The sequence below is a fragment of the Aethalodelphis obliquidens genome, unplaced genomic scaffold, assembly GCF_003676395.1.
Source record: "Aethalodelphis obliquidens isolate GAN/ISIS:26980383/991018 unplaced genomic scaffold, ASM367639v1 scaffold11, whole genome shotgun sequence".
NCBI classification, from domain to species: Eukaryota; Metazoa; Chordata; class Mammalia; order Artiodactyla; family Delphinidae; genus Aethalodelphis; species Aethalodelphis obliquidens.
In genome coordinates, this window is record NW_020837955.1 from 41,150,705 (window position 1) to 41,174,004 (window position 23,300).

At 46.7% G+C, this 23,300-nt stretch overlaps 1 long non-coding RNA gene and 1 pseudogene across 1 annotated transcript in view; one reads left to right on the top strand and one right to left on the bottom strand.

Moving 5' to 3' along the window:
* The window catches only part of LOC113623536 (uncharacterized), a 76,250-nt gene that overhangs the window by 9,787 nt on the left and 43,163 nt on the right, over positions 1 to 23,300 (top strand). The gene's annotated exons all lie outside the window — the stretch shown is intronic.
* LOC113623535 (S-phase kinase-associated protein 1-like) lies at positions 1,168 to 2,873 on the bottom strand (annotated as a pseudogene).

Genomic DNA, 23,300 nt, shown 5'->3' on the forward strand with positions numbered 1-23,300 from the left:
TCTCAATCACTGCGCCACCAGGGAAGCCCCCTCATTTGTTTTTAAGTAACTAGAAATACGTTTTCCGTATAAGTCCTTCAGTTTACCAAAAACCAAAGCCAATTCTGTGAAATGATGTCATTTGCAGCTACATGGATGGACCTAGAGATTATCATACTAAGCGAAGTAAGTCAGAAAGAGAAAGACAAATATCATCTGATATCACTTATGTGTGGCATCTAAAATATGACACAAATGAACTTATCCACGAAACAGAAACAGACTCACAGACATAGAGAACAGACTGTGGTTGCCAAGGGTGAGGGGGTGTGTGGGAGGGATGGATTGGGAGTTTGGGACTAGCAGACGCAAACTATTATATATAGAATGGGTAAACAACAAGGTCCTACTGTATAGCACAGGGAACCATATTCAATATCCTGGGATATCGGCTTCCCTGGTGGCGCAGTGGTTGAGAGTCTGCCTGCTGATGCGGGGGACGCGGGTTTGAGCCATGGTCTGGGAGGATCCCACATGCTGCGGAGCAACTGGGCCCGTGCGCCACAACTACTGAGCCTGCGCGTCTGGAGCCTGTGCTCCGCAACAAGAGAGGCCACGATAGTGAGCGGCCCGCACACCGCGATGAAGAGTGGCCCCCGCTTGCCACAACTAGAGAAAGCCCTTGCACAGAAACGAAGACCCAACGCAGCAAAAATAAATAAATTAATTAATAAACTCCTACCCCCAACATCTTCTTTTAAAAAAAATATATATATATATATATATATATATATCCTGGGATAAACTGTAATGGAAAAGAAAATAAATGAATAAATACCAAAGCCAAGTCTACCTTTTTGCTTTAGGCATTTTCTCTTTGAGAAGTTTGGGGAACTGTGTGAGCTCCCTGTTTAGAGTCTGAGGACAATGCCTGCCCTAGGTGAGCAGCCTGAGACTTGCCGGGGTCACAATGCCTGTTCCTGGTACCATGTGCTGACCAGGACTGAGCATCCTTTTTTTTGTAACTTAATTTTTATTGAAAGTATCTTGCATTCGTGACTGATGCTTTCTGCGTTACGCCACACATTTTAACATTAAAGGTTAAATTATTTTTTACACACAAGTAGTGTTTATGGTTTTCCCCACATAGGATTACTGTTTATAAAAAGATGATACACCACATGGGTCAAGTGTCTTTTTTAATTGAAAAGCCAGCAAACTGTCTAATTCTATTTCCTCTCAAACCACAAACTGAGTAGTAACTGAGCCTCTAGCCAACATATTCAAAGCTGAGAGGATTAAAAATGCAAAAACACATCCTCAGATCTAATTAAGGGAGCCCTGCTACATACAGGCTAATCGATACCAGTGGACTCCAGGAAGCTGGAAGACATTCTGATAACCCCACTCTGATAACATTTACCTCAAGTAGCCTTTTTCCAGTTGCCAACTCATGAATAAAGATAATATGTTGTTAATTCTATTTCAGAAAATTTTTTGCAAGTTGTTTTATTTACAATGCCAACTTTTAAAAGTCACTAAACTGAAGTTAACTGGACAATAAGCTAGGCAGAAATTGCTTTACAAAAAGAGGGAAAGCCCAAAATGCCACTTTATATAGAGAACCCACAGTTCAGTTTTATTCAGAACAAAGAAAAAATAACTTTTGATCGTACTAGAAGAAACTGAGCCATAAGTTTGGAATCTGTACTGAAACTACACATGCAATGAGTACGACATTCTGCTAAAATACAACTGATTTGCTGCTGCATTTGTGGACCGTTTTTCTAATATTAACAATTATAAACAAAGCAGTGCAACTAGTATTTGGAACAATCCTTACAGTGTTACAGCATCAGACACAAAATTTCACTTCTCCTCATACCACTGGTTCTCTCTGTATACCTGGGCTTCCTCTTCTTCAGTAAAATCATTTTTGATATTGAATGTCTTTCGAATCTCCTCAGGAGTTTCTCCCTTGATCATATTGGCAACAGTCTTGCAGGTAACATCAGGTAAACCTTTGATGTCTAAGTAGTTTGCTGCCAGTATAAGCTCAAGAAGTGTTCCTTGGTCAACTTGCAGGAATTCTTGATCCCAAACAGGGATGTCATCTGTTCGCTTTTCTTTGTTCTCATCATCCTTAGGAGAGGAGGACCATCCCTGTGGGGGGTGCACCACTGAATGACCTTTTTTAATGTTGCTGCCTTAACATTTGGCAAGGGGACTGGATCATTATCTCCCTCATCATGCATTCCCAAATCTTCCAACATGGTCTTTTTTTTTTTTAATTTAATTAATTAATTAATTAATTTGGCTGTGTTGGGTCTTCATTTCTGTGCAAGGGCTTTCTCTAGTTGCGGCAAACGGGGGCCACTCTTCATTGCGGTACGTGGACCTCTCACTGTTGTGGCCTCTCCCGTTGTGGAGCATGGACTCCGGACGCGCAGGCTCAGTAGCTGTGGCTCACGGGCCCAGGTACCCCGCGGCATGTGGGATCTTCCCAGACCAGGGCTCAAACCCGCCGCGTCCCCTGCATTGGCAGGCAGACTCTCAAGCACTGTGCCACCAGGGAAGCCCCAACATGGTCTTAATGGTCACAGATTGTTTCACAATTTCAACATCAACTTCAAATATCTATCCATCAGAACTCTGCAACTTAATTGAAGGCATGGTGTTAGGACTCAAGGAGATGGTGGGCCAGAGACTGATGAGAGCAGGGTGGCGTCTGCAAAAAGAAAAACAGACAAGTTGAGAACAAGTCCAACCGAGCATCCTTTTCCTGTTCTCACCACCCTGGTGGGCTGACCCCTTTATCCTCCCTCTTGTGTCTGACCCCCTGTTCAGTTTTGGGGCTTCGGGAAATGGGGGCCCCTCGTGTGGAGGCCCCACACGAAAGCCTAGCTTATCTGTCTGTTTTGACAGGAGTTGAACGGTCCAGCCTCTAGCAGAGTCTGGAGGTGAGGAGCTATGGCCTCACTGCTGGGCCTCCATCCTGTGTCTGCTTGGCCTGACTCTCGCCAGCCTGTTCCTCTGGGTGTGGTTTTGGCCCGGCCAGCTGCGTCCAGGCGGTATTTTAGAAGGCAGTCACGTGTGTTTCTTGCACGTGGCATGCTTTTGTTTAGCAAATGATTTATTGTTTTTTATAGTAAAATGCACATCCTGAATGGGCAGGCAGTGCCGGCAGAAATCAAGGACATCAATCCTCGTCCTTTTACTTTGCACTGGATTTTCTTGTTGTCTTGTTTTGTGTCAGTACAGCGGTGATCTGTAAGTGCTTTACAGAGATTATGCTTTCTCTAGTGACCGGCAGCTTGGAGCCGTTGGAACAGCCTGGCTCCACGTGCTGTGTCCATTTTCAGACCCGGCAGGCAGGGAGCGCGGCCGTGCTTCCCAGAGTGACTTCCGAGCCGATGGCCTGAGCGATGTTGGGCGGGGATTGTGTGGCTGTGTGGATGTGACGGGCTTGATTGATGGTGACTATATGCATTGAAACGTGTGGAGTGATTGGTATCTGGTACCCTGGGGCTCAACCCCTGTTGCCAATGATAACGAGACATCGGTTAGGCGCCCATGAGGAGAGTCCCTTGGCCCCCCCGGAGCCTGAGGGGGGCCTGCCTTCAGGGAGGAGCCCCTTGCTGCCTCCACTCTGAGTCTGGTTGAGGGTCCACTCTGTTCCCCACCCCCAGCCAGGGTATGTATCCCCAGGGAGCTGGTGGGTGTGCAGCTGCCCTGAGGTCACCACACTCCCCTCTGATCACCGGTGCTAGTTGGTGGGGGTCCCGGTGGCGGGACAGAAGAAGCAGCTCCCATTACTGACGTGGCTGTAGCCTCCCAGACCCGTCTGTGGGAGGGTCTGCTGGAGAGTCTGTACCTGGGTGTGGGCTGACCCTTCCTCCACGACTCCCCTGGCCTTCCCTGGGGCCCCAGTGCAGAGGAAGGTGTGATGTCACCCTGCAGACTGGAAGAGGCGGGCTGTGTATTGTCAGGGATCTGAGGGTGTCAGACGTGGAGACACGGTTCATTCCACTCGGGTTCACAAGAGGCCTCCTTGACTTACGTAACCGAAGGTTCGGGAAGAGCGGGATCCAGTGGCTCAGCGTTGCCGTCAGGGTCCGCCATCCTTTCCCCTTCGCCTGGACAGGCTCTTTCCCCAGCAGCCTCTCATCCCCCCAGGAGAGAGCCTTTCCAGCAGGTGCAGCCGTAGGCTCCCAGGTGGGTCTCCCTGGCTCTGATGAGCCAGGCCTCGGCCACTTGCCATCCCAAAGGCTTGCACCGTGGCCAGGGCTCACCCTATTCTGACTGTCCAGGCTTGGGCCCCGTGTCCTGCCAGGGGTCGGGGGTGGAGCAGCTCCCTCCAGATCACCTTGGGGTGGGGTGGCTGGGGCCTTCAGGGGAGGGGAAGAGGCTGGACCACTCAGGGAGCAGATGTGAGGACCCCTCGGCCTCCTGGGAAGGGTCTTGGAATCAGAGGAGGGACTTGGGCTCCATCTTGGGCTGGGGGAGGTGAAGGGGGGTTCTGAGGAAGGGGAGGTGGCTGATGAGGGGTGGGCTGGGGGCTCTCAGTGGTCTCCTCCGTGGGCCGTGCATCAGGGAGGGCCCAGAGCATCCTGCATGCCGTGAGGTCGGCAGCTGCATTTTTCACAGAGCTCCCCAGGGAATCCCGATGTGTGGCCAGGTGGAAGACGTCAGGGGCTTTCTGCAGGGGCCCAGGAACAAGGTCAGGACTCTCCTCAGTGACAGAGGGCAGAGGGTGGCCCCGGAGGTATAGGCGGCCCCGTGGCTGCCTGGGCAGGTGGAGAAGAGGCACCGATTCCTCGCAGGGCCAACAGCAGGATTGAGATGGTACCTGGTACCCGTGGCTCTCAGGACTGAAATGCAACCATCGTCGGGAGGGGGCCAGTCATGAGTGCCTGCACCGAGGGAGACTCGTATCCTCGGCGAATCCCCTTCGTTCGTGCTCTGCTCCCCTTTCAGTCCGGCCGCTTCTGTCCTAAATGAGAGCTCTTGGATAGACTAACCCATGACCGAGGTGTTAGGGACTCAGTGGGGGCCAGTTTCAAGCGTTGCTTGTTATAAGACGACAGCTTGGGAAAGCCGAGGCCTGAACGGAATAAACGGTGGAGGGTGGGATTCCCAGCAGCATGCTGGTGGCGGTGGAGGCTGCTGCCCGCGGCCCTGAAGCCCCGGGAGACTTGTAGTCGTGTGCATATGTCCATTCAGTCATCCGTTCAGCACGTATGAACGAGAGACCTACTCTGTGCTGGGGCTCCAGTGCTGAACAGAATCCACGGGTTCTGCCCTCGCATCCTCTACCTGGCGCCTGGGCTTCCATGTCTGTCTGTCTGTTTGCCCCCAGGATTCCCCTAAGAGGCTGGTGGCGCCCAGCTCAGCCTTGCTCTGGGGACCGTGTGTGGCGAGGGGGCCGCCCCGAGATCCTGGTGTCATCCACGTGGGACTGAGAGGCTCTCCTGCGCCAGGAACTGTGCCGCTTCCCTTCCCCGTGGATCCGGAGCAGTGTGTGTTCATTAGGGGCCCCATTTCCATGTGGGTGTTGATGGCTGAGTGGCTGCTGCCCGGGACTGAAATGTTGCCAGCCTCTCTTTAAAGAGCCCATCTATCTTGTAGTGAATACAGCTTCCTGCGACTCTCTTTCTAACCTTAACATTCAAAGGAGGTCGGACTCTAAGGCCAAAGTGGGTGGCAGGGCCACCCATTGGCTGTGGCCGGGCTTGTCCCCCACCAGGCTCCCCTTCTGCTCCCCGCTTCCCCACTCTTTCTCTTGTGTTTCCCCAGTCTCAGCTCCACCCCTGGGGCTTCTTCTTCCAGAACCCCAGACCCCGCTGAGCTCACCCTCTCACGGTGGGGCCACTCGCGCTGTGGAGTGAGGGCCCTGACCCCAGACACCGGCCCCGCGGGTGGCAGTGGCCATGTCAGCGTCAGTGGCTTCGTGCCTCTGGCAGCTCTCCCGCCCGCTGCACGCCTGCCCAGACCGGTGGCCCCGAGAGCTGACACTTCACCTTCAGAGTGGCCGGCGTGCCGTTCTTTTGAAACGAGCAATAGCAAAGCTAGTTCAAGAAATGCCCATTGTTTCCTCCCTCCTATTGCCCAGTCTCCAAAAAATGAAAAGATCCGATGGCCTCATCACATGAGGAGGCCAGGGGGACAGGCTTCCGGGAACAGGGGCCACCCCAGGGGCTGCAGGAGAGACCCTGACTCAGGCCTGAGGAACCACAGATGCCCGGGGCTAAGTGCTGCAAGCCCGGCAGAACCGAATAACAGAATGATTTTGCCCAGCTGCTCCTGATGCGAAAATCATTTTGGATTCGTTTTAAGGGCTCCATGGAGAGTTTCTACTTTGGGAAAAATTCGATCAAGATACCCTAGCATCGGAGTCACAGTCTTTCTTTAATGCAATGTCCGGACCACACATACGTTACTTCTTGTTACCTCTGGCGGGATCTGGATGAACCCGGGCTTGGAGCTGACCTTCAGGTGGGGTGCCCACTCCCTTGCACTCATCTCCCGCGGCCTGATTTCTGGTAGGTGGGAGCTCAGCCCCTTAAAAGAGCAGCGCAGATCCCGATGAAATCCGTGCGATCGCTGCACTGTCTGGCCTGGCTGGCAGGGAACGGTTTCCCGGCAGGAGGCTTAAGCTAGAAAACATCCATGACGAGTACAAGGAGTATTTGGGTGGAGGTTTAAATGCTGTGTCAAAATGCATAAAAAATACAATTAACCACGGTGTGAGGTGGACCGTGTCTCTGAGAAACTGAGCAAATCAGAGGAGCACGTGAGAACTAACTCTGAAGCGTTTTTATCGAGAAGGAGTTTGAGCTGGAAATGGGGTGCAGTTATAGGGTCACAGGCCTGCTTCTTCGTCAGCAAGGACGAGGGAATGTTTTCGAGATGCGTGATTGGACAGATATATGTTTGTCAGCAGGATTTCACCATTGGCCTACGGTCGGTATGTTCCTCTCTGCCCAGCGTCCCTTCCTGTGTTCAGGGGGTTATTTAATGACCCAAGCAATAAAAACTGCAAGATTAACCAGCACAACGTGGGTGAAGTGTTCACTAGGGTCCCATTTGGTTACAGAACATGGAAACATTGGCACGGACCCCCCATATCTTAGTGCTTTCATCTTTCCTAAAAACTATTGATAATATATAATTTTTAAATCTACAAGTTATCGAGTACAACTGTAGCCGAGCTCGCTAGAAAGTAGCTGCTTTAATGAATGAGCCAAGTGAGAAAACCTCAGCCATCGGTACCATTTCTGTTTTAAGCAGAGGCATTTGAAATGCACATTCCCAGGCACCGAAGAGGTGGTCCTGCGGACGAAGCACACGCGGCCTTCGGCAGTTTGGTCTCAGCTCACCTTCTGAAGCCGGTACGTCTGAGGCTTGGCTGATCCAATTCCATGGCTGCCAAGCTGATGTCGCCTGTGGGCAGGAGGCCTCAGCGCCTCCCCACGTGGACACATATCCGTAGGACAACGTGAGCATCCTTATGACCGGCAGCCGGCTTCCCCCAGAGAGAGTGGTCCCAGAGAAAGCAAGGCAGAAGTTGCAGCATCTTAGCCTCCGAAGTCACAAGGTCTCTTCTGCAATATTCTGCTGGTCACTCAGGTTAGCCCTACTTACGCAGGGAAGGATGACCAGCCCTTTCCACAGGGTAGGTGCTGGTGAGGACCCTTCCTTCGTTTATTGTCCTGGGTGTATGAGTTACGACTTTTAGCTGTACACCACAGAATTGAGAAAAGCAACTGGACAGAAGGTTACTGAGTAGTCCTTAGAATCAAATGGAAGACTGGAGAACCGGTTTCAGAAAAGGGGCAGGAACCCCAGAGGCTCACAGCCTGAGCCACAGTCCAGGCCAGGCCACAGGAGGTTTTGATGAGGATGTGGCCTGTGGTCCGTGGCTGCTGGGTCTGCTGGACGTTGCTGCCACTGTGCCCTCGCAGCTGTGGCCTCGACCAGCAGCTGCAGAGCATCCCTGGATACACAACTCGCCCGCAAGAGTCAGTCCTGGGTAGGATCGATTGTTGGAGGCTGCATCACCTCCCTGCCGGAGTTTGGCTGCCGGTGAGTGGAGGTGGGACCGCAGGTAGGATCCTGCCCTGGGTGGAGCGCTCTGAACCACTGACAGTGCACGTAAGAGGGATGCCAGGAAGTAGGACGAGAGCTGAGGCTGCTAAGGGCGGCCCCCAAAGACAGGCATTCATGCTGCCTGGTTTGTACCGAACTCAAGGGCTATTTTTGTCTCCAAGTAAACCCGGTATTACATATTAATGTATTCCTGAAAAGTTATGCTAATTTGAATCGTGGTTTATATGCACTGGCTAAGCTTAATACCTTCTAGAAGTCTGTAGATAATCCTTTTGTAAAGCAGCTAATCCTTTTAGGGAACAAATAATCACTTCTTAACAATTTTGTTTAAGGTCAAGACTCTATATATTGTGTTTTCTTTTTTTTTTTTATTGTGTTTTCTCAAGGCAGAGTTTCCAACTTTTAGGTTTCCTCCTTGGCTCGTAGTGAGGAAACGTTACAGCTTTATAGATAACTGTTTGCAATGTCTCGTGCTGTGTGAAAAAAAAAAACCTGAGGTTTTTGTTTTTTTCATTTTCTCCTCTACTGTAACTGGTTGTCTTCTGGAAGGAAGTACAGGCTATTAAAATTTTTAAAGAGCTTGTTTTTATTTTGTTCTCACCCCTGAGGCTGTTTTAATGTGAGCGTGTTTAGCGGTGAACGAGTGAAGAAACGAGCGTTTATAGTTGTTCTGTCTGGGAAGTCAGATTTGGAAAATTCACCTTTAATATTAGTTTCTTTTCCTTCTGTGGGAAGCTTTCACATCCCAGCAGGAATATTTGGTTCCATTTCCTAGAGCTGCTTTCACGTTTCCTGGTTAACTGAGTGCAGGAGCCTGGACGGCAGGGACGTGGGGAGCAAGACAGAGACATGGGCACTGCTCCTTGTGGACTGGTGACAGGTTCCGTGTGTGCAGAGTAGTCCTGGGAGTACAGGGGCAGGGAGAACCAGCAGACGGGGAATGGGAAGCAGTCGGGAAGCGGCTGTTGTGATCTAATAGGGAGACGAGAGAGACAGAGACAGAGACCGAGGGACAGAGACAGAAAGAGACAGAGAGCTAGAGAGACAGAGACAGAGAGACAGAGATGAGAGAGAGACACAGAGAGACAGAGACAGAGAGAGACACAGAGAGACAGAGACAGAGAGAGATAGAGGGACTAGTAACAGCTGCCATTCAGGGGCCTCCACGTGTCAGGCGTGTGCATAGCTCTTGTCTCTTTCCTCACGGAGTTACAGGAACAGGCGGGTTTACTGGAGTGGCCTCCTCCCCAGGGCAGGTCACACACCTGCAGGAGGGCGGCACGTGTGTTACTATGTCAGTAAGACTAATTCAGCTACCTTTGCCTCCAGCGTTGGAACCCGTAGGTGTCATTGGTTGACACTAAAGGAAGTACTGACCTATTTTCAGAGGCCGTGTTATTAAAAGATACATTCCTTTAGCTACTGGAATCATACTCATTGTGACAAGATGCCCCCCTCTGAGAAGGCACCGGGGGACACAGTGGATTCACTTCGTGTGGCTGAATTTTCTTAAGTTGAATATGTGTAAGATGTCAGGCCATCTTATGGTTAGCAAAACTGAGGCTTGGACAAGTGACATGAGTTGTTCAGGGCCATTTCCCTAGAAGGTGGCAGAGCTGGGCTTCCAACCTGGGTCTGTCCGCTTTCTAAGCAGGGCCTGTCACCAGACCTGCACGCTGGGTTGTAAGGAGCAGAACAGCTTGGAGGCGATGGGCCTGGAAATCCAGGCAGCTTGTTTTGAGCCTCTTTCTACAATTCCAGACCATGATTCTGAGATGGCCACATCTTTGAATAAAATACGTGGCTAAAGAAAATACAATAAGTCACATTTGTGAGTGGGTTATTTTGGTCCTTTATATCAGAATACAGGTGATTCTGATTCCGTGGTGGGACATAGTGAATTACTTTCCTGATTAATTTTACTTTTAAGAGTGAATAGTGATATCCATTTATCTGGTGCATTTTAATGTGTTATTTATTATGATTATTATATTACTATTATTATTTAAATGGATTTTTCCATATTTTATATTGTATTTCAGTATAAAATACAAAAAGCACCATCAGTTCTTGGCCAGGAAAATTAACGCACTCTGCACAAACTATCAGAGGGAATATTGATTTCCTAGATACGATAACCCTGAATTACCTTTTTTCTCAAGATTCGTAATTGCATTAATGGTAGCCTTCAGATTTATAGTTAAAGCAAAACGTTAAAGAAGATTTATTTGGGATATTGGCTGTTTTTCACTCATTTTCCAACCATTCTCATGCAATATCTGAACAGACTTTAAAATTCCTTTCATTTAACAGAGGAACGATTCTCTGAGTTGCTCTTGTTTTGTTTATCCAGTTCCTCTGAGTTGCTCTTGTTTTGTTTATCCAGTTGTCATCGTGTGCTGGCTTCCTGGCCTGCTCCCCCTTTCAGTAAATTGTGTTTGTTATTGACAAGCCTGTTTGTTTCCTTAGAGCTTGGAATTTCTGAGCGGGAAGGAAATAGTAGAAAACTTAGTGCAGATACAGCAATTCTCTGTTTTTAAATGCACGTGTTACCATCCGTTTGTATTGATTCTATCCGGCCTCCTTTTGGAAGTTTTCCAGTGCCAATCCATTCCCTTTTTATGTCTTTCCTGGTTTTTCTCTGTGCGCTTAGAATCATTTGTTCTGGGTGTGTGACAGAGTTGCTGTGCTGGGTTAGACAGCGTGCTAGTCTGATGCTGAATCCACCTACAAGGCTGAGTGAATAGGAAACATCCTACCCTCAGTACAGACTTGGAGGTGTATACTGGAAATGTGTTTATCTATCTTTGAAATAACATTTTGGAAAGCACAGTGTTAGGTAGATAAGGACTTCACCGATGTCACATCAGAAAAAAAAATAATGGAACTTCCCCGGCAGTCTAGTGGTTAAGACTCCGTGCTTCCAATGCAGAGGGCGCGGGTTCGATCCCTGGTCGGGGAGCTAAGATCCCACATGCTGTGTGGTGCGGCAAAAAAATTTGAAAAAAGAAAAGAAAAGAAAATCATAGCGTTTGGTTTCATAGTGTTTTTTGTCCAGCCCAACTTTTATAGCTGAACAAAATGCTGAGAGCAGTGTTGGAGGTCAAGGTCGCCATAAATCAGCTTTCACACTGGAGAATGAAAATTAACTGTATAGTCATGCAAAGTGACATGTCTGTTAAATACAGAGATTGTTGTGAATAGATTTACACATTCAATTTGTTTGCAGTTGTCAAAAGTGCATTAATTGTAAGCCCAATGACATTGTTTGCTGTTTCAAATGACTTTTAAATTACACATGTGCTACTTAATCTTAAAAGCAAAATTAAACCTTGGATTGGCATACATTTCAGGTTACAACATTAAGCCATTGTATTTGGGGGGCAGGAGTTTAATATGCATTGTAAAATAAAATTAGGAGGTGCTTTGCATTCATGATGGCTTCTGTAATTAGATTCTGTCAACTGTAATTTTTCAGGTTAATTTCTTCCACGATGTGTGCTGTGTACATAATAAAGTTATCAATCCCGATTCATGTTAAAATTATTATATAAATCCTTAGTATTAAAGCAACAAAGTATTTTAAGTAAATTTCTTGGAAGTTTGAGTTGTATGGTAAATAGGTGAAATTGATTTTTTATTTATTTTATTTATTTTTTATTTTTGGCTGTGTTGGGTCTTCGTTTCTGTGCGTGGGCTTTCTCTAGTTGCGGCGAGTGGGGGCCGCGCTTCATCGCGGTGCACGGGCCTCTCACTGTCGCGGCCTCTCTTGTTGCGGAGCATAGGCTCCAGACGCGCAGGCTCAGTAGTTGTGGCTCACCGGCCCAGTTGCTCCGCGGCATGTGGGATCTTCCCAGACCAGGGCTCGAACCCGTGTCCCCTGCATTGGCAGGCAGATTCTCAACCACTGCGCCACCAGGGAAGCCCCGATTTTTTTTTTTTTTTAGAAGTAAAAAAAAAAAGATGTATATTTTATTTGTTTTAACAAATACAGGTGTTTATTGAGTCTCTACCTGGGCCAGGTGCTGGGGACCCAAAGGTCAGGAAACTGTGGGCACCGCCCTCAAGAATCTGCTAATCTAACATGGTATTTCCAGAGGGTTCTCTGGGACATGTATCCCCTCCCCAAGTGCCACGTGTGGTCAGGTGCGCTGAGAGCTATAGCTGCCTCAGGTGCCACTTGAGAAGGTGTGAGGACGCCAGCGTTTCCAAACTGTTTTGGCCACAGAGACTCTTCTCCTCATAACGTCGCTGATCGTGTTGGTCTGCACTCGGGGATTCTTAATGTGGGATTTCGTGGGAGTCTATGGATAGAATTCAGAGGGTCTGGAAATTTAGATGGGGAAAAAACTTACACTTTATTTTCATATAACTGGCTTCCTTTGTCATCCTATATTCCTCATCCCTTAAAACACTTTTTTATGGTGGGAACAATATATATATTTTTACTTTATGATTAGTTTTTACTTATTTTTTTATTGAAGTCTAGTTGATTTACAATGTTGTGTTAGTTTCAGGTGTACAGCAAAGTGATTCAGTTATACATGTATAATTATTGTTTTTCAGATTCTTTTCCCTTATAGGTTGTTTACACAATATTGAGTAGAGTTCCCTGTGCTATACAGTAGGTCCTTGTTGGTTATCTATTATATATATAGTACTGTGATATATATGTTAATCTCAAACTCCTAATTTATCCCTTGCCCCACCTTTCCTGTTTGGTAACCATAAATTTATGTCTGTGGGTCTCTTTCTATTTTGTATATAAGTTCATTTGTATCTTTTGTTTTAGATTCCACATATAAGTGATATCATATGATATTTGTCTCTCTCTGCCTGGCTTACTTCACTTACGAACAATTAAAAAAAATTTTTTTCAGGATTTAAAAGTCACTTTTTTTGGTGTACAGCTCCATGAGTTTTGACAAGGGCATAGAGATGCGTGACCACCAGCACAATCAAGACACAGTCTTTGCCTCCCCAACTAAACTACTCTTATGCTGTTCCTTTACAGTCAGACCCTCCAACTCCACCCCTAACTCCTGGCAGCGACTGATCTCCATTCCTAGAGTGTTTGCCTTTTCTAGAATGTTCTATAAATAGAATCATACAATATGTAGCCTTTTGAGTCTGGCTTCTTTCACTTAGCATATGGGTTTAAGAATCATTCTTGCTGTGGTGTGTATCAATATTGCTGAGTAGTATTCCATGTATGGAAGTACTCACTTGTGGTTAACCATTCTCCAGATGGGGAGAATTGGGGTTGTTTCCGTTGGGGACACCTAGGAATAAAATGGCTATAACATGTGCGTATAAGTTTCTGTGTGAATCTAGTTTCGATAAGTAAGTAGGATGGGGTTGCTGAATCACATGTATGTTTAACTTTATAAGAAACTTTCAAACTATTTTCCGCAGTGTTGTACTATTTGCTTTTCCATCAGCAGTGTATAGCATTCCAGTTGCTCTGCATCCTTGCCAACATTTACTGTTGTCTGTTGTTTACTTTTCTAATTTTGCCATTCTCATAGGTGAGTGGTAGTAGCTCATTGCAGTTTTAATTTTCATTTCCCTAATGACCAGTGGTTTTGGGCAACTTCTCCTGTGCTTATTTGCCAAAATGTACATCTTCTTTGGTTGTGTCTGTTCAAATATTTCGCCCATTAAAAATACTGGGTTGTTAGTCCTATATATTTCATTTTATGCAATTAAACACATTATTCTGAGAATAAGCTTCGCTAGATGGCCAAAGGGATCCATGTCAGCAAAAAGATTAAGAACCCTTGGGAGACACACTAGCTTTAAAATATCTTTATTATTTACATTTTTGCATTTTATCGTGGTAGAGCTACCTTGCTCAAAGACTGACTGCCACACCGTTTCCAAGGTAGCAGCTTGCCCACAGTAGAATACACCACCATGCCATCATTCTTTCTTTCTGTTCTGAGTACATTAAATAGGATTTCACAAAACCGCTCTCAACTGTGGGTGGGATCCCCTGTGCCTCCCTCCTCTTTGGTGAACTGTAAAGCATTTCTTCTGTTTTTATTAATGAAATTCCTTAGCCGTCCTTGATTCTTTACCCAAAAGGAAGGAATCCTAAATTGCAGGAAAAATGGTAACCAACATATTCCAGGAGAATGGTCCTATTCCACCTTTTAAGTTAAGAGCTCTTTCTTAAGGCAGGACACAAGTGTGTGTGTTTCATCACGGCCTGTGATTATCTCCGCTGACATATTTTTCTGCCTTGATCTCTGTCTTTTTCATCACAACAGAACTCATCTCCCAGCAAAAATGTTTTTTTATCTAGTGGAGCTATTTTTTTAAAGCCTCTGTGGACTCTTTAAGTGAGCAGCTAAATACTGACTCAGTCGTATCTGAATCTATGGGTCAATATCATTTTCAGTGGCTAACGTTTTTAGGAACCATATGTTTATTTATGAACAATATATCCGTTTTGTGGTTCTCCTAGTAAGGAATATAAGGAAGATACAAGGTACAGAAATTTGTGCCATAATATTTTAATTCAATGAAAGGCCTTACGTAGGATTCTCTTCTTCCCCATTGGAAGGAAAAAAAAAACTGGAAAAGAAAAGTAAATGCACTGTGTGTGCTGAAAATTTGGCAACACGCAAAAAATCGTGCCATGGTGAAGAGCTCTGCCATGTGTTAGCTATTGCTTTAGAGTGAGTTTTAGTAATGAATAGATGCCCTACATTTTATATTTGGTTCACTTAGCATATGCAAATATATATATGTTAAGCGCTTATCGTTTGGGAAATCAGAGACATAAAAATACATTCTGACCTTCCAGCTGTGCACAGTCCCTCTGGGAAAATGAAGAGCCACACAGGTAAAGTGACAAGGACAGTTATAAGGAAGAGTCAAGTCTTGTGACTCTCACATGGGCGCATCACTGTAGTTTTTAGTGTCACTTCTCAGTTTTTCTCTTAGAGAAGGGAGGGTGGGAAAAGGCGCTTTTGCTCACATGCACACGTGTGTGCCCACGGCCACTCTCCCACTCATCAGTTTCCTGTTGCCGCCGTGATAAGTTCCTGCCAATTTAGCAGCTTAAAGCAATACCCACTTCTGATCCCACAGTTTCCCTGGGTCAGGAGCCCAGGGCGCAGCTTCTCTCTGGCTGGTTCACTGCTTGGAGTCTCACAGGACGAGATCAGTGTGTCGGCAGGGCTGTGCTCCTTGCTGGAGACTCTGGGATGTGTCCTCTTCCAAGGTCATTTAGACGAGGTCCCGTTTCCATGCTGGCTGCAGGTGGAGGGTGGGCCTCAGGTTCTAGAAGCTCCTTGGCTCCTGGCCCCCTTCCCCCATCTTCAGAGCCAGCAGGGTTGGGGCGTCCCTCCCCTGCTCCCACCATCTGTGCCCACCCTCTGCTCCTTTCCTGCCTTTAAGGGCTCGCGTGACAGCACTGGACCCACCCGGATAATCCCGGATGCGCTCCCTATTGTAAAGTCGGCTGTTGGGAACTGTAACCCCCTTGCCAAGTCCCTTCTGAGCAGCACCTAGACTGGTGTTTGACGGGTTGGAATCTGGGGGATATTTTTTTTTTTAACATCTTTATTGGAGTATAATTTCTTTACAATGGTGTGTTAGTTTCTGCTTTATAACAAAGTGAATCAGTTATACATATACATATGTTCCCATGTCTCTTCCCTCCTGCGTCTCCCTCCCTCCCACCCTCCCTATCCCACCCCTCTAGGTGGTCACAAAGCACTGAGCTGATCTCCCTGGGCTATGCGGCTGCTTCCCACTAGCTATCTATTTTACGTTTGGCAGTGTATATATGTCCATGCCACCCTCTCACTTTGTCACAGCTCACCCTTCCCCCTCCCCACATCCTCAAGTCCATTCTCTAGTAGGTCTGTGTCTTTATTCCCATCTTACCCCTAGGTTCTTCATGACCTTTTTTTTTTTTCCTTAGATTCCATATATATGTGTCAGCATACGGTATTTGTTTTTCTCTTTCTGACTTACTTCACTCTGTATGACAGACTCTAGGTCCATCCCTGCCAAGTCCCTTCTGAGCAGCACCTAAACTAGTGTTTGAGGGGTTGGAATCTGGGGGATATTTTTAGAATTCTGCCTCCCAGCCCCTGCACGTGCACATTAACATCAAAATAACAAAATGTCAGGTTCTCCTGAGGGACTGTGTGCAGCAAAGGGATTCGGTTCCCTTTTGGAGACAATATGTGCAGAGATAATTCTGTGATATTTACACATTCGGTGTTTACTCCTCGCAGATTCCATTATCGTATCTTTACGAATACTCTTTACATAAATTAAGATGATTTGTCTATTTCCTGAAAACACAGCAACATGCCACACATTCTGGATGAAAATGCGGGATTGTTTACATCATGGGCCAAATTAAACTCTGGGAGAATTCTGAAGTAGGATAGATGGAAATGTGCTCAAATGTGTGGCGTATTTTAGGTTTCCTAGGAATTTCCTTTCAAGTGTAATCGCAAATTAATATTACAAAGCTATTTAATTATAATATCATCTAATATCCTAACATGTATCTGAGGTCCCCTGGCATTTAACAGAGAAAGTAATGCTAAACACACATTGTTTTCCTCCATGGGGTTGCCCAGGACAACCTCTGTCACCTGGGAAAGACAGGTCTACCCCATGTGGTGGAGGACAGGGGCTGGAGTCAGAGAATTTGGATTCTGTTTTCTTCCCCCACCCCTCCTGGCTGGGCTATTTGGGGCAAGTTCTGTGTTCTCAGGCCTCAGTGTTAACCATCTGGGAATAATAATCCTGACTAGACTTTAATGAAGTCACGTCTAAGAAAATAATTTGTGGGGCTTCCCTGGTGGCACAGTGGTGGAGAGTCCGCCTGCCGATGCAGGGGACATGGGTTCGTGCCCCGGTCTGGGAAGATCCCACATGCCGCGCGGAGCGGCTGGGCCCGTGAGCCCTGGCCGCTGAGCCTGCGCTTCCGTAGCCTGTGCTCTGCAACGGGAGAGGCCACAGCAGTGAGAGTCCCGCGTACCGCAAAAAAAAGAAAAGAATTTGTGAATTAGGAAGAGTTAGACACCTACTCGTTAAGCAACCAAAGAGAGAGAGAACGCAAGTGATTGAAAGTCACTCAGCTTTCTTTCTCACACTTGTTCTGACAAATTCTGGAACCAGTATAGAGGAGGTGGGCTTTCTCAAATGAAGGCTTTTTGCAGGGGATAATCTTGGAATCAAAAACAAAAACGCTGGGGTTCGCCTTCCCTTTTTCTCAGCACTAGAGTGGGTTCATTGAGGGGAAGGGTACCAGGTCCGTCCTCAGCTCCCTGGTCTCCGTGTCATTGCTTCCCTGTTGAGAGCCCAAGTGTGAAGCTCTTATGTTAAGAGGATATTCCTGTCCTTTAATGTGTTAGAATTTTATTTGCTTTGGAGAGAGAGTCACACACTTGCCTTTTGGGACATGTCTTTGAAATCCATCCTCAAGAAATAAGATACTGTTGCAAACTGAGCTTGGCTATCTCTCCAAACTGGGAACCCTAATCTACTCCATGGCTAGCCTGGGGATGGTTTGAGTTTCCCAGAATTCCGCATCTTTTCCCAGGGATAAGCACATCTGTAGGAAACGTGCTGGCCCTTCCTCACCTCCCTAGTTCAGCCTTGGTTTAGGAAACTCAGAAGCTGACACCATGCAGCATGAGCAAGACACCTCCGTCCCATGTTTGCTTTCATGGGAAAGGAGACACTTGTCCTCTAGGGACCCAGGCTCGGGAGGGAGCCAGGTGTCTCTGAGGCTGTGGCCCAGGGCAGCACCCGCTGGAGGCCTCCTTCTTTAGACCTGTGAGGAGGGGACTGCTCTGTCCTTCACTGGCAGCGCTGAGTGTGGGGCTGGCATTTGGGGTTCCGCGATGAGCATCCTTCCCGAGAGGGAATTTCCTGCCAGCCCTGCCCCCCTCCCCCTGCTGCCCTCCCCGGCCCCGCCCCGGCCCCCATGTACCTCATGCAAACCCTCTAATTGGCAGGTGTCCCCATCTTCATCTGCCCTTCTCTCCTCCAGTTTCCATGGAGAGGCCGGCAGTAGGGACACGTGACTGACGGTGCCGCCCTCCCCCGGAGCAGCCCTCTGGGTGCTGTGGGGGGTGAGGCTCCCCTCCGATTCCCCTGGCCCCATACAAAGCTTTATGACACAGGCCCTTCCCCCCAGGCTGGTATCTAAAATCTGCCGCTCTGTTCTTTGCTCCCAGTTCTGTCCCTGGGGATCCCCCTTCTCCCACAGGACCCACCCCGTCTCCGCCCAAGGGCACCTTCTCTGACCCGTTTTGCAGGGCACCCTGGCTTGGAGATGGGTCTAGCTCCCTGGCAGCTTCAGGCTGGAGGCTTTCGGGAGCTGTGGTCTCCCTCCAGTGCCCAAGACAGGGTCCAGAGGGTCACAGAGACTTCCTGCAAGGGCCTCACCAAGGTAGAAGCTCCTGGAAGGAGCACCTGGTGTCGGTCATTAAACTAAGCCTTGAAACCACATGATTTCTTACTAAGTCAGTAACCTTCGTCCTTGATGTGCAGGTGGCAGAGGCGTCTGAGCCTCAGGTATGCGGCCCCTGGGGCACCCTGTCCTGTTGTGGCAGAGCATTGTGTGTGTGTGTGTGTGTGTGAAGGGACGCTCTTTCTGTGGCTCCCCAGACTGCAGCCCAGCCCTTCACGTTTCACTGAACACAACCCACCTCTTATTTCTTACTTAAATTTGAAAATTACTCTCTGTAAGATAACCCAGGAGTGTCTGATGTCATCTTTTAAATGGTGACAGTACTGTATCCTCCGTGATACTTAAAATCAATTGTACAAACCTCACCAATCACAGCACGGTAGAGATGATCCCATAGTGAAGTTCATGTCAAGACTGTTTCATAAATGGGTACGGATTTGGGGTTTATCTTTTTAAAAAATGTAGTTTGAAACGACATTATTTGAGCTGTTTATTCAATATTTGTGGTATTTAATTAATAGTGGCTAGTGTGTATATATGTACGCACACACACATACACATGTCTGAGTTTGCCTGGACCATTAGCCCTGTTGAAGAGACAACTGATTCTGACACCCAGGCGGGTGGGTGTCGTAACCCCCGAACCGCTTACTCAAATTGCTGACTGTGCAGAATCATTCCCTGGCTGATCTAGTTGCAATTAGCTGAGAATTTCTAATTCCAGTTCAGCTTAAAGATGACCAAGTGTTGCTGTCATCCTGTAAAAGGCATGAATAATGATTCTTGAAACAGTGAAGGCGGCCTGTGTAGGAAGCAACAGGGGTGTTGAGAGCTGAGACTCGTAAGCCCATATCTACGTCCTCCGCCTTCCGTATTCTGTTCTCCTGGAGACAGAACTCTGATATTTTTATTCCTGAAGAGGCTTGGCAGGCAAACGCAATGCAAAAGTAAAGGTGCCGATTCCAGTGATCTGGCTGCAAAATTTTTATTAATGGGATGCAGCTTTTAAATATGCGATTTACATTGTATTTATTCAGATGACAATGCCTTTTGAAAAAATATCTGCATTTTCCCCACTTCAGGAAGAAATCAAAGGCACTTTGTCATGAATCATTTGGCTAAAATTCCTCTCTAGCACCCTGTACAGTTCACTCATATAGGAATTGGTGAAAATCGGGTGATTGGCAACTCTGCACTTGCCCAAATTAAACCACGAGTGTAATTTGTAATTAGAATCCTGGACTTTCTGAGCTGAAAGGAGGTTCTAGCAGTTGCCCAACCAGGGATGGCATTTTTGCTGATGAGGAAACAGAGGTTCCGGGGTCATTTCTAACCTAGGTAGAATCAATATCTCAGTTGGGAAAAAAGGGGGAATTCCATAAGTATGCCTGTTTTTAAAAAATTGAAGTATAGTTGATTTACAATGTTGTGTTAGTTTCTGGTGTACAGCAAAGTGATTCAGTTATACATATATATATATATATATTTTTTTCATATTATTTTCCATTGTGGTTTATTACAAGATATTGAATATAGTTCCCTGTGCTATACAGTAGGTCCTTGTTATTTATCCATTCTATATATAATAGTTTGGAGTATGCCTTTTTAAAATAAGCTTCTTGTAAGTTTGTGTGTATACATGTGTGTGTGTAAACTCCATGGCTCTTACTTATAGATATTAATAAAGATGTATGTCTAATATTCAAGTAGATGATACTATCTCATATTCTTTTAAAAAAGCTTTCATTCCCCTATGTCTCCGAATAGCAGCCTAGTAGGGTGCAAAGCTGGTTAAAAGTCAGGAGCCCTGCTATACTCGCCAAGTCCCGCCATGACTGTTGTGTGCAAAATTGCTTTCGTGTTGGGACTCAGTTTCTTCACTGTGAAGGGAATTGACAAACAAAATCTCTCAATGAAATAATAGTTGCGAACAAGCCAGCATGGCAGCCCCTTAATTAGGGGGGGTGTGCCATTCAGCTGGAATCCTCTAAGTTCTAATCATGGAGCACAGCTCAGTCATGACTAATTGTTGGTTAACTGGACATTTTTAAAGTAATCTTATACTTTCTTCAATCCAGAACATTTTTAGAATTGATATTACTTCTTTGTTGTATATGTTTAAGGTGTAGAACATGATTTGATATGTATACATTATGAAATGATTACCACCATCCAGCTAATTAACATACAGCTCACCTCCAGTAATTACCTTTTATGTGGTGAGAACACTTAAGATCTACTCTCTTAGCAAATTTTAAGTATACGATACAGTGTTACTAACTATAGTCACCATGCTGTGCATTAGATCCCTAGATCTTATCTTATAACTGAAAGTTTCTATGAAACGACGTCTCCCCATTTCCTCACCCACAGTCCCTGGCAACCACCAGTCTACTCTTTGCTTCTATGAATTTGACACTTTTTAGATTCCACATATAAGTGAGATCATACAGTATTTGTTTTTCTGTGTCTGACTTATTTCACTCAGCGTACTGCCCTCCAGTTTCACCCATGTTTTTGCAGACGGGAAGATTTCTGTCTTTTTTAAGGCTGAGTAGTATTCCATCATCTCTCTCTCTCTCTCTCTCTCTCTCTCTGTCTCTCTCTCTGTCCCTCTCTCTCTCTCTCTCTCTATATATATATATATATATGTATGTATATGATATATTTGCGTGTGTGTGTCTCACACTTTCTTTATCCATTTGTCCATCAGTTGGCACTTGTTTGTTTCCGTATCTTGTCATAATGCTGCAGTGAACATGGAGGGGCAGATGTTTCTTTGAGGTAATGATTTCACTCCTTTTGGATATTTACCCAGAACTGGGGTTGCTGGATAGATATTACCTTTTAAATTTTTTTCCACAGCTTTATGATACATTTCACATGATATTACCTCTTAATATTCTTTTTTGCTACTGGTGGGAAGTATGTAAATGGATAAAAATTAGTATCATTGCTTCTGCATTTGGAATTGGACAAACAGAAACAGAGCCAGTCACCTTTGTCAAGGCATTATGTCCATCCTCAAGCCCCAAATATGTGCTCTCTGACCCTGCCTGGACCTGCACATCCCAGGGCACTCCATGTTGACATGAGTTAGGATGTCATGTTATCTAACCTTCCATGAAGAACTCGAGGAACCCGACATGCAAAAAGCCTGCTACCGCAGAGGGATGCTTCCCTCTCTTGGAACAAAATTGTGTGCCTGCCTTTCTGAACAAAGGCTATGAACTAATCCCCATTGTTCATTATCTTTAAGTAGCATAATAACATTCCAGTAAGATGCTTTTCCAGGTATTTCGGCAACTGAAATCACTTGCTTGTGCTTCACATTATAGCTTTTTCAGTAAAATATGACTTTAGAACTTTTCACTCCTATGAACAAAAGGGACCCATTCCATCAATTATAGAATTCTTCTTGGGATCTTTTTTTAAAAATTCTTTCATCTTTCTTTATTTTTCAAACATCCTAGCCTCCTGTAGCAAAAACACCCAGGACACGTTAAACTTTATCTTTGGAAGATGACTGCAGTGTGTGATTTTCCAAACAAGGAATCTTACATTTTAGGTCTAGTTATTCCAGAAAAAAAAAAAAAACAAGAAGAGGCCCAAGCGAAGAATTGTTTGTGATCACTGGTGATCGCAACGCACATTTTGAAGGTTCAGTTGAGCACAGGTCACTGTATCTCCACGTAGGGGATATGAGGGGAGGGAAAGCATGGCCCGGCCCTCACTGGGATTCCAGTCCAGGTGGGAAGGCAGTTCAGGTACACGGGAAGTGGGAAGAACAGCCATGGAGACGTGTTCCACACAGCCAGGGAGGGGGCAGCACCTGGAGGGCAGAGAGAAGAGATGGACCCCAGCAGGGAGGCAGCTGGGGGTGGGCCACTGGGATGGCTGGCGCTGCAGCCCGCCCAGGCTTCTGGTCTACCCCGTATACCCATCCCCAGAACATCTCTCTGAAAACTCTGCCCTGACCTTGGTGCTTCCTTGATTAAACACCCTGGAGACTCCTGGTCATCTTCATGCAAGAATCCCATCTGCTTAGTCCCAGGGACAAGTTCCCTACCAGGCCCCTGCTGACCTTGGACACCTCCCATCCCGCCGTCCCCAGGCACGCTTCGGTACTCACAAGGGGCCCAGCGTGGGCTTGGGAATGGACAGATGAAGGGCTTCCCACACGAGCCCATGCAGAGCAGAACATCGGCCGGAAGGAGGCACTGAGCTGGCCAAGGCAGACGTCTGTCCGTAGGCGCTCCTGGAACAAGGCTGGCCAAGATGGGAAAGAGCAGGAGAGTTGGTATAAACAGGAGGTCCTGCGGTGTCTGACAGGTCAAGGTCAAGGTCAGGACCACTGAAAAGGCTGGGCTTGCACCAAGCTGTGGAGGGTGCACTGATTCTGAATGTCTCCAAATGTTAAAGTCAAGAACTTCAGATTAAACTTTCTTTCCAACTGGAATCTCCTTCTTCTCCATCCCCGGATTCCTGGACAGCCACCATTCAGCGGAAACAGCACAGATTTCCTGTGTGCCCATTCTGTTGTGTGCCCGGCCCCATAGCTGCAGGAGGGTCACAGGGCACAGGCCAGGCAGGTGTGGTTCAGGGACTGGCAGAGCCAGGCTGGGCGGAGCAGCACCTGCCCCACTCAGGTTCAGCCCAGTGCAGCCTGGGTGGGTATGTCTGAGTTTTCAAGAGATGCTGGACATCTTTTTTGTGTGAAACGCTACAATTTAAAAATGTGGACAGGGCTTCCAAGGTG